The sequence below is a fragment of the Chiloscyllium punctatum genome, chromosome 16 (assembly GCF_047496795.1).
Source record: "Chiloscyllium punctatum isolate Juve2018m chromosome 16, sChiPun1.3, whole genome shotgun sequence".
NCBI classification, from domain to species: Eukaryota; Metazoa; Chordata; class Chondrichthyes; order Orectolobiformes; family Hemiscylliidae; genus Chiloscyllium; species Chiloscyllium punctatum.
Window position 1 is genome coordinate 72,364,795 of NC_092754.1, and position 16,343 is coordinate 72,381,137.

At 44.9% G+C, this 16,343-nt stretch overlaps 1 long non-coding RNA gene across 1 annotated transcript in view; it reads left to right on the forward strand.

The window, feature by feature from the left end:
- Nucleotides 1-16,343, forward strand: part of LOC140487211 (uncharacterized) — a 58,835-nt gene that overhangs the window by 12,834 nt on the left and 29,658 nt on the right. Inside the window, exon 3 of the long non-coding RNA XR_011962763.1 lies at nucleotides 1,439-1,573. This is a non-coding gene — a long non-coding RNA (uncharacterized lncRNA). The remainder of the gene's footprint in view (nucleotides 1-1,438; nucleotides 1,574-16,343) is intronic.

Consider the following 16,343-nt stretch of genomic DNA (forward strand, 5'->3'; position numbering starts at 1 on the left):
GTTTCTGCAAGGTTGTGATCCATTGAATGTTTATGTCCACCTTTTGTTGGCCCTGTAACCACGTCTCTCTGGTGTCTAAATCTTTTTTTATCTCAGTGTCAGAAATCCATCTACCTTATTGATAAGACTTCGTCCATTCAAAAAAAATCATAATTTCCTCTTTCCCACAATTTCCTGTCACAAACCTATTCACTGATGTACAGTTTTAGTTAAACTCTGTCCCATCCTGTTCCTTTCTGATTGCCTTCAGCCACATTCTCATGTTGCTCCCATACTTCACCTTTTCTCTTTGTATTTGGAAAGCTCCTTTCACCTGGACCCTGTCCCAGCATCCTCTCTGTCAGTTTTAAGCCCTATCCATAAACGTATAGACATGATTGGCCAGGTCACAGGCCCAAGCACAGTTCCAGTAGGACCATCCTAATGGATTTTTTTATAAATCAGGTAGGGGATGTGGGTGTCTCTGGCTAACCAGCCTTCATTGCCTATCCCTAGCTGCCCATGAGCTGAATAGCTTGCTCGGCCATTTCAAAAGGCAATTGAGAGGCAAACACTTTGCTGTGGGTATGTAGTGCAGACCAAGTGAGGATGATCAGATTTCGTTGTCGAAAGGGCAAGTGCGCGGCACGGTGGCTCAGTGATTAGCGCTTCTGCCTCACCGCACCAGCGTCCCAGGTTCAATTCCAGCCGCGGGCGACTTTGTGGAGTTTGCACGTTCTCTGCGTGAATTGCCTCCGGATGCTCCGGTTTGCTTCCACGGTCCCAAGATGCGCAGGTCGGGCGAATTGGCCATGCTACATTGCCCCTAATGTTAGTTGATTTAGGTCGAGGATGATGGGTCTGAGTGGGTTACTCTTGGGTCGAAAGGCTGTTTCCACACTGTAGGTAATCTAAGGGATTGTGTTTTTTGTACATCAACAATGGTTTCATATTTGTTTATGGATTGTTCATTGATATTTTTAAAATTATTGATTTTAAATTCCACCATATCTTATGATGAGATTCAAAACTGCCTCCCCTGAACATTAGCTGAGGTTTTGGACAAATGCGCTAACAATAATGTTATTAGGCCATCACTTCACCTGCTCACTGGTTGCTCATCCCTGAGCACTGATACATGAAGCTAAACCCATTCTTCCAACATGACTGTGTGATCCTGAAGTCTTCCAGCACTCCAGTGATATCACTCAGTCTCTCTCCATGTGGTATCCCTCACTGTGTGGCTCTAATTGCTGCCTCTGTCAGTGTCTCTCACTCTTGCAGCTACTCTAGATCCTGGGCCAACAGAATTCTCCACTCCAGAGAGACGCAACAGTGCAGGCTAGGGATGGAGACTGGGATTTTCCAGATATCTGTGAGGCTCATTTCCATTCTCCTTGTCTACTCGTCACTGCATCAGTCTAATTTCCCATTCTGTCTGTCTCTCTGTCTCCTGTAGGTACTCAGGAAGTTGCTGACTCAATAGACTTCCCAACTGCTGTGTGTCTCATCCATCACCTCATTGAAGATAGTTGGTCAGCCAGAGAGGCAAAGGGCAGGGAGATCTGGAGCTTTCAATAAATCCTACAGTGAGGTAAGATCACTGATAGTGCACAGAGCAGACAGCAATGAGAGGGCTCCAAACATCGCTGACAAGACATGATATAGATAAGTGCTGGATGGGGAACACAGTATGGACACACCCCATGCTCAGTCACCACGTCTACTTTAACTTATGTTGCACTGAGAAAGCATCGGGAGTTCAGAGTTATTAATCCAGGCCTGCACTGTCTTAGTGAGCATCAGGACAACAGACATTAAAGCCGGCTTCCGATGAGAGGTTGGGAACGCTACCTGGGATCTTTCTGTTCTGTATTCTCCCTCCAACACTGTACTAACACTCACTACGCTGCAACACTGTATCTATGGCATGGCTTATGCACCAGTGCCTTCAGTAATTTTTAACTCCCATAACAGTCGTTGTCCCTGTAACCTGCTCCATTCCCGATAGTCGCTCCATGTACTTGAGACGTACTGCATTCCAGACTACCATCTCTATCGCTGTAACCTGTTTCAGTGTCTACAACATGCCTTATTTTGGTACACTAATCCTCTTTAACTGGATACAGAGTGATACAGCACGGAAACAGAACCTGTGGTCCAATTCCTCAGTGCTGCCCATATTACCAAAACTGAATGAGTCTCATTTGCCTGCATTTGGCCCTTATCTCTTCAAACCTTCTCCTCTCCATGTACCTGCCCAAATGTCTTTTCCATGCTGTAATTGTTCTTGTTTCTCCCATGTGCCTGAGGCAGTCTGTTCCGTCTATGCACCATCCTCTGTGGATAATGATCCCCCTCAGCTTCCTCTTTAAATCCTTTCTCTCTCTCACCTCCTGTTTATACCCTCTAGGTTTGGACTCACCTACATTTGATTATTCACCATTCTTAGGGTCACCCCGTGGCCTCCTCTGCCCAATGGAAATATTTAGGGCAATGTTACAAATATCTCCAATGTATGGAACAAAGTATTGGCCAATGATGGCAAATGTGCCAAATGCCACTTTCCCCATCCTGTCCACCTGTGATGCCACTTCCGAGGAACAATGTAACTTGCACCCCCTGGTCTCTCTCTCTCTCTGTTCAACAACCCTGCCCAGAGCCCTTCCATTAACTGTATTAGTCCTCCCTGGTTTGACTTAACAAAATCCAACACCTGAATTAAACTCCATCTTTCATTCCTTGGCCCACTGGCCCAGTTGGTCAAGATCCCCTTTGATAACCGTATTCACTGCCCACGACACCATTCATTTGATCATCAACAGACTTTCGCACAATCACTCCTAAAGTTTCAACCAAATCGTTTATGTCGATGATGCACATCAGTGGACCCAGCCCGATCCTTTTTTCAATAATGGAATAAAACCATATTCTTGTCATAGAGCCATACAGCATGGAAACTGACCCTTCAGGTGATACCCACCATAATCTAAAACTAAACTCTTCCCAGCTGCCTGTTGCTGACCCATATCACTCCAACCCTTCCCTATTCACCTGTTTATCCAAATATCTTTTAAACATTGTAATTGTACCCACATCAACCCCTTTCTCAGGAAGTTCATTCCACACTCAAACCACCCTTTGTGTAGCAAATTGCCCCATATCTTTTTTTGAACATCTCTCTCCGCTAACCTTAAAAATGTGGCCCCTCCTCTTGAGACTCCCCCATCCTGAGGAAAAGGCAACTACCATAAAATTGATCTATAAATCATTTTTTTTCATAAACCTTTATAGCATCATGTCTCAACCTCCAGGCTCCAGTGAAAAAAGACTCAGCCTATCCAGCCATTTTTCAGAACTCAAGCCTTCCATACCCAGCATGGTAGTGGGCGGCACGGTGGCACAGTGGCACAGTGGTTAGCAATGCTGCCTCACAGCGCCAGAGTCCCAGGTTCAATTCCTGCCTCTGGTGACTAACTGTGTGGAGTTTGCACATTCTCCCCGTGTCAGCGTGGGTTTCCACAGTCCAAAGACGTGCAAGTCAGGTGAATAGGCCATGCTAAATTGTCTGGAGTGTTAGGTAAGGGGTAAATGTGGGGGTATGGGTGGGTTGCGCTTCGGCGGGTCGGTGTGGACTTGTTGGGCCGAAGGGCCTGTTTCTGCACTGTAAAGTAATCAAATCTCAATCAATATCCTGGGAAATCTCTTCTGAATGCCCTGCAGCTTAATAATATCCTCCCTGTTAACTGGGCGACCAGAACTGGACAGAGTATTGCAGAACAGGCCTCACAAATGTCTGTACAATCTCAATATGACGTCCCAAATCCTCCAGTCAATGGACTGAGCAATAGTCAGGCATGCCAAACACTGTCTTATCCATCCTGTGATGTAAGCTTCAAGGATTATGTACCTGAACCCGGAGGTCCCTCTGCTCTAAAACACTAACGGAAGCTCTAACATTAATTGTATAAGCTCTCCCCTTGTTTGTTTTACAAAATGCATTATCTCATATTTATTCAGATTGAATTCCATTTTTTTCAGCCCATTCACTCCCTTCATCAAGATCCCTTTGTAATCTCAGAAAACCTCCTTCACTGTCCATGATGCCACCCTCCAGCCTGCCAGCCCATCACACATGGCTGTCAGTAGTACACATACCTTTGCTAGGGGCTCCACAATTTCTTCCCTAGCATCCCACAGTGTCCTGTGATACACTTAATCAGGTTCTGGGACTTGCCACAGCTTTGTGTTTTAAAACCTCCAGCACCACCTCTTCTATAACATGCACTCTTTTCAAGTCATAGAGATATACAGCATAGAAACAGACCCTTCGGTCCCCAACTCATCCAGGCTTCCCAGAAGATCTAAATAAATCCATTCCCTTTTCCAGCATTTGGCCCACATACGTCTACACCCTTACTACACCCTTTTAAATGTTGTAATTGTATCAGTCTCCGTTACTTTCTCTCTCAGCTCATTCCATACACCCATCACCATGTGTGTGAAGAAGCTGTCCCTTCAGTCCCTCTGTAAACCATTCACCTCTAACCTTAAACTTATGCCCTCTAGTTTTGGACTCCCCAACTTCTGGGAAAAGGCCTTGAATGCTTACCCTATCCATGCCGCTCATATTCATATCAGGACCTCTGTAAGGTCATCCCTCTGTCTCCGATTCTCCAGTGACAGTAACCCCAGCTTATTCAGCAACAACCCGGGCAATGTCTTGTTAATCTTTTCTGAGCCCTTTCAAGTTTTGCAACATCCTTCCTGTAGCAGAGAGACTGGAATTGCAGAGAACTCCAATTGTGGTCGAATGTATTACTGTTGTTCCCTGAATTCCCCGGTCTTTCTCCACAGTAAGTTCTGGAGTGAAAAAAATGTTTAGGATCTTAGCAAATATCCTGCAATTCCACACTTCGATGGCCTCATTGATCTTTAATGGACACTATTTTGTCCTGAGTTACTTATGCACTGTTAATACACTGATACAATCACTTTTGGATTACCCTTTCCTTCTCTGCTGAGGCTATTTCATTTAGCCTTTCTCCATTCCTGTTTTCCACCCAAAGTGTATTCCAACAGCCCCTGTATATCCTCAGGGATTCCTTTGATCCAGATGGCTATACTGACATGTTGCCCCCATTTCCTTGACCAGACCCTCAATTTCCAGCCAGTGTTTCCGAATGCTGTCAGCATTGACCTGCACACAAACAGGAAAATGCTGGCGCTGATCGATCAGTTTATCTCACTTTTAAAATATTCTCACTTGCCAAACTTCCCTTTTCCTGTAAATAATTCCCTTCCCCAATCACATTTTGAAATTTCCTGGCTAATACGATCAAGATTGGTCGGGCCCCATTTTATAACTTGCACTTGTGGACCAGGCCTGTCCTTTTCCAAAGCTGTTTTCAAACTACTAGAACTGTGCTCACTTTGTCAAAATGCTTTCCCACTCACATCTCAGTCCCTCTCCCTACCTTAATTCCCAAGTGGAGGTCATGTTTTGCCCCTTTCTCTTTTCAGGCTATTTACATATTGATTGGGAGTTTTCTGGAACAAAATTACCAAATTCCTCCCTTGCAAACGCTGAACACTGGCAGTCCCAGTCTAGGTTTGGAAAGTTCTAAAGCCATACCATAACAGCCCTATTATTATGGTTGTTATTTAAGATGTCCCGACATATTTGTTCCTCAGTCTGCCACAGATTATTCGGGGTCAGCAGTCCGATCGTATCAAAGTGATGACCCATTCTTATTTCTCAGTTCCACTAACATAGCTTCACTGGGCGATCCCACAGGAATATCCTCTCTAAGTACTGCTGTGATGATTCATGCAATCAAAACCCACCACCACACGTCCTCTCTTGCCTCCCCTTCCTGTAGCATCTCTACCTTGAAACAATGAACTGCCAGTCATGTCCCTCCCCCAGCTGTGTTTCTGTAATAACTATAATATCCCAGTCCCATGTTCCAATCCATGCCCTGAGTTCATCTTCCTTAGCTGTCTGGCCCCTTGTATTGAAATAAATGCTGTTTAATGATCAGTTTTTCCCCATTCCCTGCTATGTTCTTGCCTGCCTTGTCTGCTGAAATTGCTGTCTTTAACTCGTGTACCAGCCTCAATCTTCTTTCTGACCTTACGTTTATTTAAGGTCCAACACCCTGCCACACTAGGTTATATCCTCTCAAGCATCTCGAGCAATTCACCCCACCAGGATATGGGTCCCTCTCCCCCTCCCAGTTGAGATGCCTTCCCCGCCCCCCTGTCTCCCTGTGCTGACACCTTCAGGGATCTATGGACTTGTCCACCAAGGTCCCTGTATTCCTCAGTACTCCACAAGGACCTACCATTTATTATGTCTGTACTTCTCTTATCGTACCTCCCACAGAGTATTACCTCACTTCAATCAGAACTAAACTCTGCTTAGATTATCATCCGATCGACATCGGACCACAGACAGAGACCATCCTCCTCACTGTGAACGACACCCTCACCTTTCATGTCATCTGCAAACCGACTAATGATACCTTCTGCTTTCACATCGAGTTATTAATGTTCAATGGTTCCTGCACAGTTCCCTGTGGTACACCCGGTGGTGAAAATATTCTATCCATCAATTTTGCATCCAATTTGCCAACTTGCCTTGGAACCCAGTCCTTTTGGACCAGCCTTCCATGTTGGATCTTGTTTAAGGACTTATTCAAGTCCATGTAAACCACATCATCTGCACTGCCTTCATCAATATACTTAAGCATCATTTCAAAAAAACTGAACTGAATTCCTCAGACAGTATCTTCCTCTACCAAATCCGTGATGACTAAACCGAGTTGATCCTTACCTTTGCAAGTGTTGATTCATCCTCACAGTAGTTTCCAATAATGTTCCTCCCCCTGCTGTCAGACTATCTGCTCTGTAATTACCTGGCCCTATCCCTGCTGCCCTTTTTGAACAACGGACCCACATTATTGATCCTCCAGTCATTCAGCACTTCACCTGTGTCCAGCAAAGTATTATATTTATCCACCAGGGCCCCAACAATCTCTGGGTAATTAGCAGTGGGGTCATAGAATGCTGGTCTAGGCAGTGACACCCACATCCCATGAATGAATAAATAAAAATACATATACCCTCCCTACCTCTGCAAACCCCTCCAGCTGCAGCAATCCGTGCTGGCTTTGTAACACCGTTCAGACCCCGACCACTCTCTGTAACACTCTCACCACCTCCAGCACCTTCACCTCTCCATGTTCGTATCGTGTCAATAAACCCTGACAACGATTCCCCTTCCCATTGCCCCCCTCCTGCGAGCAGAGCCATTGCAATCCCTTTAAAACTTACTCTAAAACTCTCTCTCACTTCAGGATTTTAAGTACTTTGTGGTGATCTTCTCAGCCTCATAATCTAATATGATCCATTTTGTCCTGAGTGAGGGACCGGTGGGGATTTCTTGCTGAGTTTTTGTCTGTTTCAGTGGAATGTCCTTTTGTTGAGTATTTTACACTGTCCTTCAAAAGTTTTCCACTGTTCATTTACAGGCACATATTTCAGTCTGTTTCACCTGTTTATCTTGGTCAGTTCTCCTCTCAAACTCATGTAATTGGCTATTTTTGTTTCTAGTTGTAGCTTGTCCTTTCTGTGATTCACTTTAAAACTTTATATTTCTTTAAACTGCACTTTATCACAATTTCCCAGAGGATCTCTCCAGGTGACATTACTCATTCACTAAGTTTTATCACACAACAGTCTCTCTGAGACAGTTACGTCCCTCGCCAGTTGCACAATGTGTTATTCTAAGAAACACTGAAAAAAATTCTCTGAACTCCTCTTCCAATATCACTGTTGTCAGTGTGATTGTCCCGGACTTTGCGAATATTGACGTTTCACTAAATGTTCACCATGCCTGTATTAAACATTCCAATGAATTCCTATTTATTGCAGTGACGAGCCATGAAATGCTGTTCGGTGGGTGGTCGAAAACTGTTCTGCTGCTTGTGTCCTTGGCAAGTAGTAGCCAGAATTTACATTCAGACTGACTCTACTTCATGATCTGATGCCAAATCCTTTCTCTGTAATGCCTTTCTTACCCATTATTGTTAGCATCATCCATTTTGCCTGAATTTGCACAAGGTTGTGAACCATTGAATATTTACGTTCCACCTTTTGTTCGCCCTGTAACCACATCTCTCTGGTGTCTAAATCTCTTTTATCTCTGTGTCACAAATCCATCTACCTTGTTGCAGAGACTTTGTCCATTAATAAAAAAAACATAATTTACTCGTTCCCACAATTTCCTGTCACAAATGGATTTGCTGATCTACAGTTTTAGTTAAACTTTGTCCCATCCTGTTCCTTTCTGTTGTCTTCAGTCACATTCCCACGCTGCTCTGATGCTTCACCTTTTCTCTTTGGATTTGGAAAGCTCCTTTCACCTGAAGCCTGTCCCTGCATCCTCTCTGTCAGGTTAAAGCCCTGTCCGTAAATCTACCAACGTGATTGGCCAGGACATTGTTCCACTGGAACTGTGCTGGGACCAATCTGGATGGATTTTTTTTAAAAATCAGGTATGGGATGTGGGTGTCTCTGGCTGACTAGCCTTTATTGCCCATCCCTTGCTACCCTTGAGCTAAGCAGCTGGCTCGCCCATTTCACAGGGTCATTGAGAGGCAAACACTTTGCTGTGGGTATGTCGTGCAGACCACATGAGAGTGAACTGTTGTCTTTCTCTGAAGGTCAAGTGTTTGGATTTTTATCAATACGTATTTATGGATTGTTATTTCCAATTTATGAAACATATATTCATTTAAAATTCCACATGGTTAGAAGTTAGAAAGAAGAAGGGGGTGGTCACTTTGTTGGGACTGTATTGTAGACTGTTGTAGACCCAACAGATACCAGAGGAGCAGCTGTGTAGAGAGATTGTAGATAACTATAGGAATAATAGAGGAGTGCAGGCTGGAGATTTTAATATTCCCTGTATTGACTGGGCCACCTAGAGTATAAAAAGACCTGGACAGAGGGCAATTTTTCAAATGTGTCCAAGGGAGGTTCCTAAATCAATATGCAGAGGGCCCTACTCTACTCAGGCAGGTGCAACACTGGACCTCCCTCAGAAAACGAGGTCGGGCAAGTGACTGAAGTGTCATTCAGAGAGCACTTTGGGTCCAGTGCCCACAACTGTCTTCGTTTTAACATAGTTATGGAGAAAGATCAGCAGGTCCACAGATTGAAGAGGACAACTGGAACAGGGCCAGGTTTGGGGCCATTCTGCAGGATCTGGCCAGCGTCAATGCTGTGAATTTAAAATTGCACAATGCCCAGCTAAAATCCAACTCGCTTTGGAAGCGCTGGTGATCACTGTAACAGATGAAAGGCTTAAACTAAATTTGTTTGATATTATATTCCATGACACTGCCATTCTGTTGATATGAATTCTGTACCTTAGGATTGTGCTCCACAACCACCTGATGAAGAAGCAGTGTTCTGAAAGCTAGTGCTTTCAAATAAACCGGTTGGACTGGAACCGAGTGTCGGGTGATTTTTAACTTTGTCCACCCCCAGTCCGACACCGGAACCTCCATATTATGATTCTAATCGATTGGGTGAGTCTGTTTGAAGGAAAAGGAACAACTGGCAAATGGGAGGCTTTTCAAAGTGTGATCTCAAGAATCCAGGACCAGTATGCCCCATTGGGGTAAAGGGAAAAGCTGGCAGGGTTAAGGATCCTTGGCTGGTGAGGGATAATAAGGCTCTGGTCTTGAAATGAAGACTGCATACATTGGGTTTAAGATTTCCATATCTACATATTCTTAAAGACACGATTAATCTGTAGAGACCCTACAATCCTCTCAGGCCCTGTAATACTCCCAATCTGCAGAAGTCGTTCCAATGTCTGTGACTCTTTCAATACAGTTCCTACCAGACCCACTATCTATGTGATATCTTTTCATTGCCAGCACCCACCCTGTCAATGTAAGCTCCTCCAGTGTCTCCATCCATCTACTCATTTCCACAATCTTCTCCAGCTCTTCCATGTGTAAACATCCCCCTCCCCTACAACCCTTCCCACTCTGACCAAACTGGAGGAGGTTACTAATGCTCCCTAATCTGTGAAACTGTCTCCAACCAAAATTGCTGTCTTTATCACTTGGAGAATCTGTCTGATTCCACACCCCCTTTATCTAAATAACCTGCAGAACCTAAGCCTTCCTGTGTCTATAAACATCTTCTGTCACGACTACCCTCCATACGTCTAATTGTTTTTCCAATCTGTACAACCCACTTTATCTCTGTACTCACCTCCATTCACCTGAAACATTCCTGTCTGTGTAAAACACCCCATCCTACCAACATCCTTATCCCTGTAAACTGCGCCATTCCTCCCAACCTCCCCATCTCCATGAACTCCTGTCGGCCCGACAGCTCTCCACATTTCTGTAACCTCCTGTGGCTCTATGCTCCTCCCTCCCTGTGAAAGCACCTTCAGTCCCCACAATTCTCCCAGTCTGGTCATCTGCTCCAGATCAGACCATTGCTGTCTCTGTTACCTCATACAACTTTAGCAATGCCTCCTATTTGTGTCACTTCATTCAGATCGCATCCTCTCCCGCTTCCCGAGACCTCTTGCTGCCATCATAACCCTTGCTATTTACAACATGGAATAGCACATTCCAGTACAAGCCCTTCTGCCCTCAATATTGTGCTGACCTTTTATCCTACTCTGAAGATGAAACGAACCTACATACCTTACATATTACTATCATTGTTGTGCCTATCCAAGACTTGCTTAGATGTCTGTAATGTGTCTGAATCTACTACCATGGCTGGCAGTCCATTCCACGCACCCACCACACTCTGTGTAAATAACGTACCATTCCCTTCCATGCCGACAGGATATCCCAACCCAATCTAGTCCTACCTGCCAGCACCTGGCCCATATCCCTCTGATATCTAAACTAAACCTTCTGCCAATTACCTTAAACGTATGTCCCCTTGTGATAGCCATTTCGCCATGGGATGTAGTCTCTGGTTATCCGCTCTATCGATGCCTCTCATTCCCTTGTACACCTCTATCAAGTCACCATTCTTCCTCCTTCGCTGTGATCAGAAAAGCCCTAGCTTCCACAACCTACCTTCTATGGGCATGCCCTCCAGTCCAGGCAGCTTCCTGCTAAATCTCCTCTGCACTGTCTTTAAAGCTTCCACATCCTTCCTATAATGAAGCGAACCGAACTGTTCACAATATTCGAAGTGTGGTCTAACTGGGGTTCTGTAGAGCTGCAGCAAAATCTCACATCTCTTAAACTCAATCCCCCTGCTAATGAAAGCCAACACACCATCTGCCTTCTTAACAGCCTGTCAACTTGGGTGGGAACCTGAGGGACACAGGATCCCTTTGTTCCTGCACACTGCTAAGAATCCTGCCTTTAACCACGTAAAGTTTTTTGCAGAATCCTCCAATCGAAAACTATCCCTATCTTTGTAAGTTCCTCCAGTCCCTACAACACTCATAAACTGTGAAACCTCCTCAAGTCCATATATTCCTAATGTCTGCAAAATCCTCCCGTCCTGATGTCCCTCCATATCTCTGTAACCCCCACCATCCTCCAGTGCCTTTCTGGGGAACATTGCAGAGGAAGGAGGAGTTGGAGAGTCTAGGCCATGTTACAAGGTATGAAGGGCTGCAGAACCTGGAGGATGGTACAAATGTCGGAAGGGACGTGGGTCTTGAAGAATGTTAGGTGTTCTGGGATTCATTGAACCTGCAGGATGGGACAGGGGATGGCTTGTGGAACCTGGAGGATATTATGATTTGAACCACAGGTAATTTTTGATTGGAACATTCAGCCGATCTTATAGTCATAGAGATGTACAGCATGGAAACAGACCCTTCATTCCAACCCAGCCATGGCGACAGGATATTCCAACCCAATCTAGTCCCACCTGCCAGTACCTGGCCTATCTCCCTCCAAACCCTTTCTATTCATATATCCATCCAAATGCTTCTTAAATGTTGTAGTTGTACCATCTGTAAGATTGGCTGAAAGATCCAATCAAACATTACCTGTGGTTCAAATCATAATACCCTCCAGTTTCCACAACCCATTCATGGTCCCATCCTGCAGATCAGATATCCCAACCCAATGTAGTCCCACCTGCTAGCACCCGGCCCATCTCCCTCTAAACCCTTCCTATTCAGATACCCATCCAGATGGCTTTTAACTGTTGCAGTTGTACTAGCCTCCACCACTTCCTCTGGCAGCTCATTCCATACATATACTATCCTCTGCGTGAAACAGTTGCCCCATTTTATCTTTTATATCTTTCTACTCTCACCCTAAACCTCGCCCTATAATTCTGGACTCGCACACCCCAGGAGAAAACCTTTGTCTATTTACCCTGTCCATGCCTCTCTTGATTTTATAAACCTCTATCAGGTCACCCTCAGCCTCTGACTCTCCAGGAAAAACAACCACCACCTGTTCAAACTCTCCCTACAGCTCAGCCCTGGCAACGTTGTTGTAAATCTTTTCTTGGACCCTTTCAAGTTTCACAAAATCCTTCCGATTGGAAGTAGAACAGAGTTGCATGCAGTATTCCAAAAGTGGCCTAACCACTGTCCTGTACACCCGCAACATGACCTCCCAACTCCTGTACTCAATACTCTGACCAATAAAGGAATGCATACCAAGCACCTTCTTCGCTATCTGTGACTCTACTGTCAAGGAACTCTGGATTTCATTTGAAAAATTGCATAGACAGGTAGAGTGGCCCGAGGTCTTCTGGATAATGCTAGTTCAGTCTGAGCTGGGAGGCAGAGCCAGTGAAATATTTGCAGCGCTGTCTGATGAATGGTCGAGAGATAATGCACATGTTAAACAGGCTGTTTTAAGGGCTTATGGATTGCTTATGAAAGGGAAGCCACTACAATTCCCTTTACTGTACCATCACTATCTGTCAAAGCTCCTTCAGGTCTATATCCTCCGAATTGTTGAAACCTGCTCTCACCATTGCAACTCCCATTATTTCCTAACATTGTTGAGTCTCTAAAAGCTTCCCTATCAGGTTAATCTCCTCCATTGCATACAACACTCCTAGCCTGTGTAATCTCTTCAATTCCTATATACCGATGTATAGGTGTGACTGCTTTGTGGCCATTGTATCCTCATTTATATCTGCAAAAGGCTCTGCTCATTGTAGCACATCCTATGCTCATAAGTGAACCTGGTCTCTCACAAGATCTCTATCACTCTCTCTTCCAGTCTCTCCAAGCTTCCCTATCCCTCTTGTATCTTGCAGCTTGCACACCACTCACTCTCTCTGACATCCCTTCCAGTGCATAAATTCATCTCTCCTTCTAACTGTATCCAGTCTACAACTTCATCCCTTTCCCTGCAACATCCTCCAGTCCCTATAATCCTCTCTATTGCTGCAGCATTCTCCAGCTTATATCATCGTCCATGTGCTTGCAACATTCCCCAGTCCATACTACCCACCCTTTCCCTGTAATATTCTCCAGTCCATACCATCCTCCCTATCACTGTGATATTCTCCACATCCCACAACTGTTGCTAAATGTACGACATCCTGGAATCCTGTGAATGTTTCTACACCCTGATCAACATAGTCCATATAAAGATCCACAACCCTACACACATCCCTATCTCTGGAATCTAATCAAAGACGCTTTATCTGTCTAACTTCCACCAAACAATAAAATATTTTCTGCTGCGAACATTCTGTAGCAACTGTAACTATGTTTAACCCTGCAACATTGTCACGCCCCCAAACATCTCTCCCATTCTGTGACCTCTATCCATCCCTCAAAGGCCCTCTCTCGGTGACACGCGCCATGCATTTGCAACAAGGCAGATGGAATGACAGCATTAACCGAAGGGAACAGATATGATCGAACTGTTATTGTGGAGGTGTGGCTGCAGAATGATCATGACAGCAATGTGATTATTGAGGGGTTGTAGGGATTTAGACAGATCAGCAAAAAACCAAACAAGGTCCCGTTTTGTTGTGAAGACAGGACGCAGTCAGTGCATTAGTGAGACAGCCAATTTAATCTGGGAATCAAAATATAGAGTCATTTTGAATGGTCAGCTTCCAAATAGCAAGGGGGATCTGGAAGATCAAATCACAATCCATGCTCATTGGTAAGTTGGATACAATATTTTCTTGGTGATAGTAGACAGAGGCATGTGGAGTGGTCAATTTCTGATTGGACGTCTGTGGCCAATGATGTTTCACAAGGATCAGTGCTGCGATGTCTGTGTGTAATTTATATCTGTGATTCAGATGAAAAGGTCAGCAGTTTGAGTGGTAATTTTACAGACGACATTTGGAAAGGCATGTAATGATTAGGGATAGTTTGGGAATTGTGGATAGTGAGGAAGAGTGTTCAAGGTTGCAGCAATATGTAGATCAGCTGGAACGCTGGGCAGAGATGGGGCAAATTGAATTTCATCTGGACAGGTGTGAAGTGATGCATTTATGAAGCCAAATGGAAGAGAGAAGTACACTAATTGACTAGCTGGAAACATTGATAAACAGAGAGACATTGGAAGCAAGTCCATAGCTCCCTAAAAATAACAACACAGGATGTAGTGGTCGAGGGGGGAGTATGGTATGCTTACCTTTATTGGGCACAGTATTGAGTACAGACGTTTGCATGTCATGTTGTGACTGAATGAAACTTCAGTCAGCCATGTTTGAAAGATTGCGTGTCATTCTCGTTGCCACACTACAGGAAGGATGTGGAGGGTGTAACAGAGGGTTGGCAGAATGTTGCCTGGATGAGAATGTGTTTACTGTAAGGAGGTTGGACGCAATTGGATTGTTTTGCGTGAGTATCGGAGACTGAGGGGTGACCTGGTACAGGTATATAGCATTAGGAAAGGCGTGAATAGTGTGGATAGTTGGAATCTTCCTTCCAATGTAGAAATATGAAATTCTAGGGTGCATCGGTTTAAGGTGAGAGTGAGAAGTTTTAAGTGAGATGAATGAGGCCAGTTGTCTTTACCGAGAGGGTAGAAGCTGCTCGGGAGGTGGGAGAGGTGGAAATAAGAGCAAAGTTTTGAAGTGGCATTTAGACACAAACATGAACAGGCCGAGAATAGAGGGATATCTCCCATGTGCAGGCAGATGGGATTAGTTTAGAATAGCATCATGGTCAGCACAGCCATGGTGGGCCGAAGGGCCTATTACTCTGCTGTACTGTTCGAGTTTCTAACTTCCCGGCATCCACCCTGTCAAAGCCCCTCAGAATCCTGGATGTTTCATTCAATTTCTCTCCCATTCTTCAAAACCCCAGTAGGTTCAAGGGCAATTTTGAGTGGGAGCAGCGGCCGAGGAAAAACTAACCCGGGAGACTACAGCTAAGGTAAGACAGTTTGTTTCAAAATTACTTACCTGTAGCGGGCAGCGGAAGTGAGGTTGGAGCGCATAGCTGGGCGGGAAGGTAAGTGATTAGTATTTGAGTGGGTGATGGAGTTCAACCCTGCCAAGTGTGAGGTTGTCCATTTTGGAAGAACAAATAAGAATGTGGAATACAGGGTTAATGGTAGGGTTCTTGGTCAGGTGGAGGAACAGAGGGATCTTGGGGTCTATGTACATAGATCTTTGAAGGTTGCCACTCAGGTGGATAGAGTTTGTAAGAAGGCCTATGGAGTATTATCGTTCATTAGCAGAGGGATTGAATTCAAGAGTCATGAGGTGATGTTGCAGCTGTACAGGACTTTGGTTAGGCCACATTTGGAGTACTGTGTGCAGTTCTGGTCGCCTCACTTTAGGAAAGATGTGGAAGCTTTGGAGAGGGTGCAGAGAAGATTTACCAGGATGTTGCCTGGAATGGAGAGTAGGTCGTACGAGGATAGGTTGAGAGTTCTCGGCCTTTTCTCGTTGGAACGGCGAAGGATGAGGGGTGACTTGATAGAGGTTTATAAGATGATCAGAGGAATAGATAGAGTAGACAGTCAGAAACTTTTTCCCCGGGTACAACAGAGTGTTACAAGGGGACATAAATTTAAGGTGAAGGGTGGAAGGTATAGGGGAGATGTCAGGGGTGGGTTCTTTACCCAGAGAGTGGTGGGGGCATGGAATGCGCTGCCCGAGGGAGTGGTAGAGTCAGATTCATTGGCGACCTTTAAGCGACATTGGGATAGGTACATGGATGGGTGCTTAATCTAGGATAGAAGTTTGGCACAACATCGTGGGCCGAAGGGCCTGTTCTGTGCTGTATTGTTCTATGTTCTATGTTCTATGTTCTCTTCTCATTGGAAAATCCCGCCATCTCCAGGATCAGCCGAGTGAACCTTCCCTGGCCTGCCTCCAATACAAGAATGTCTTTCCTTAGGGCACGC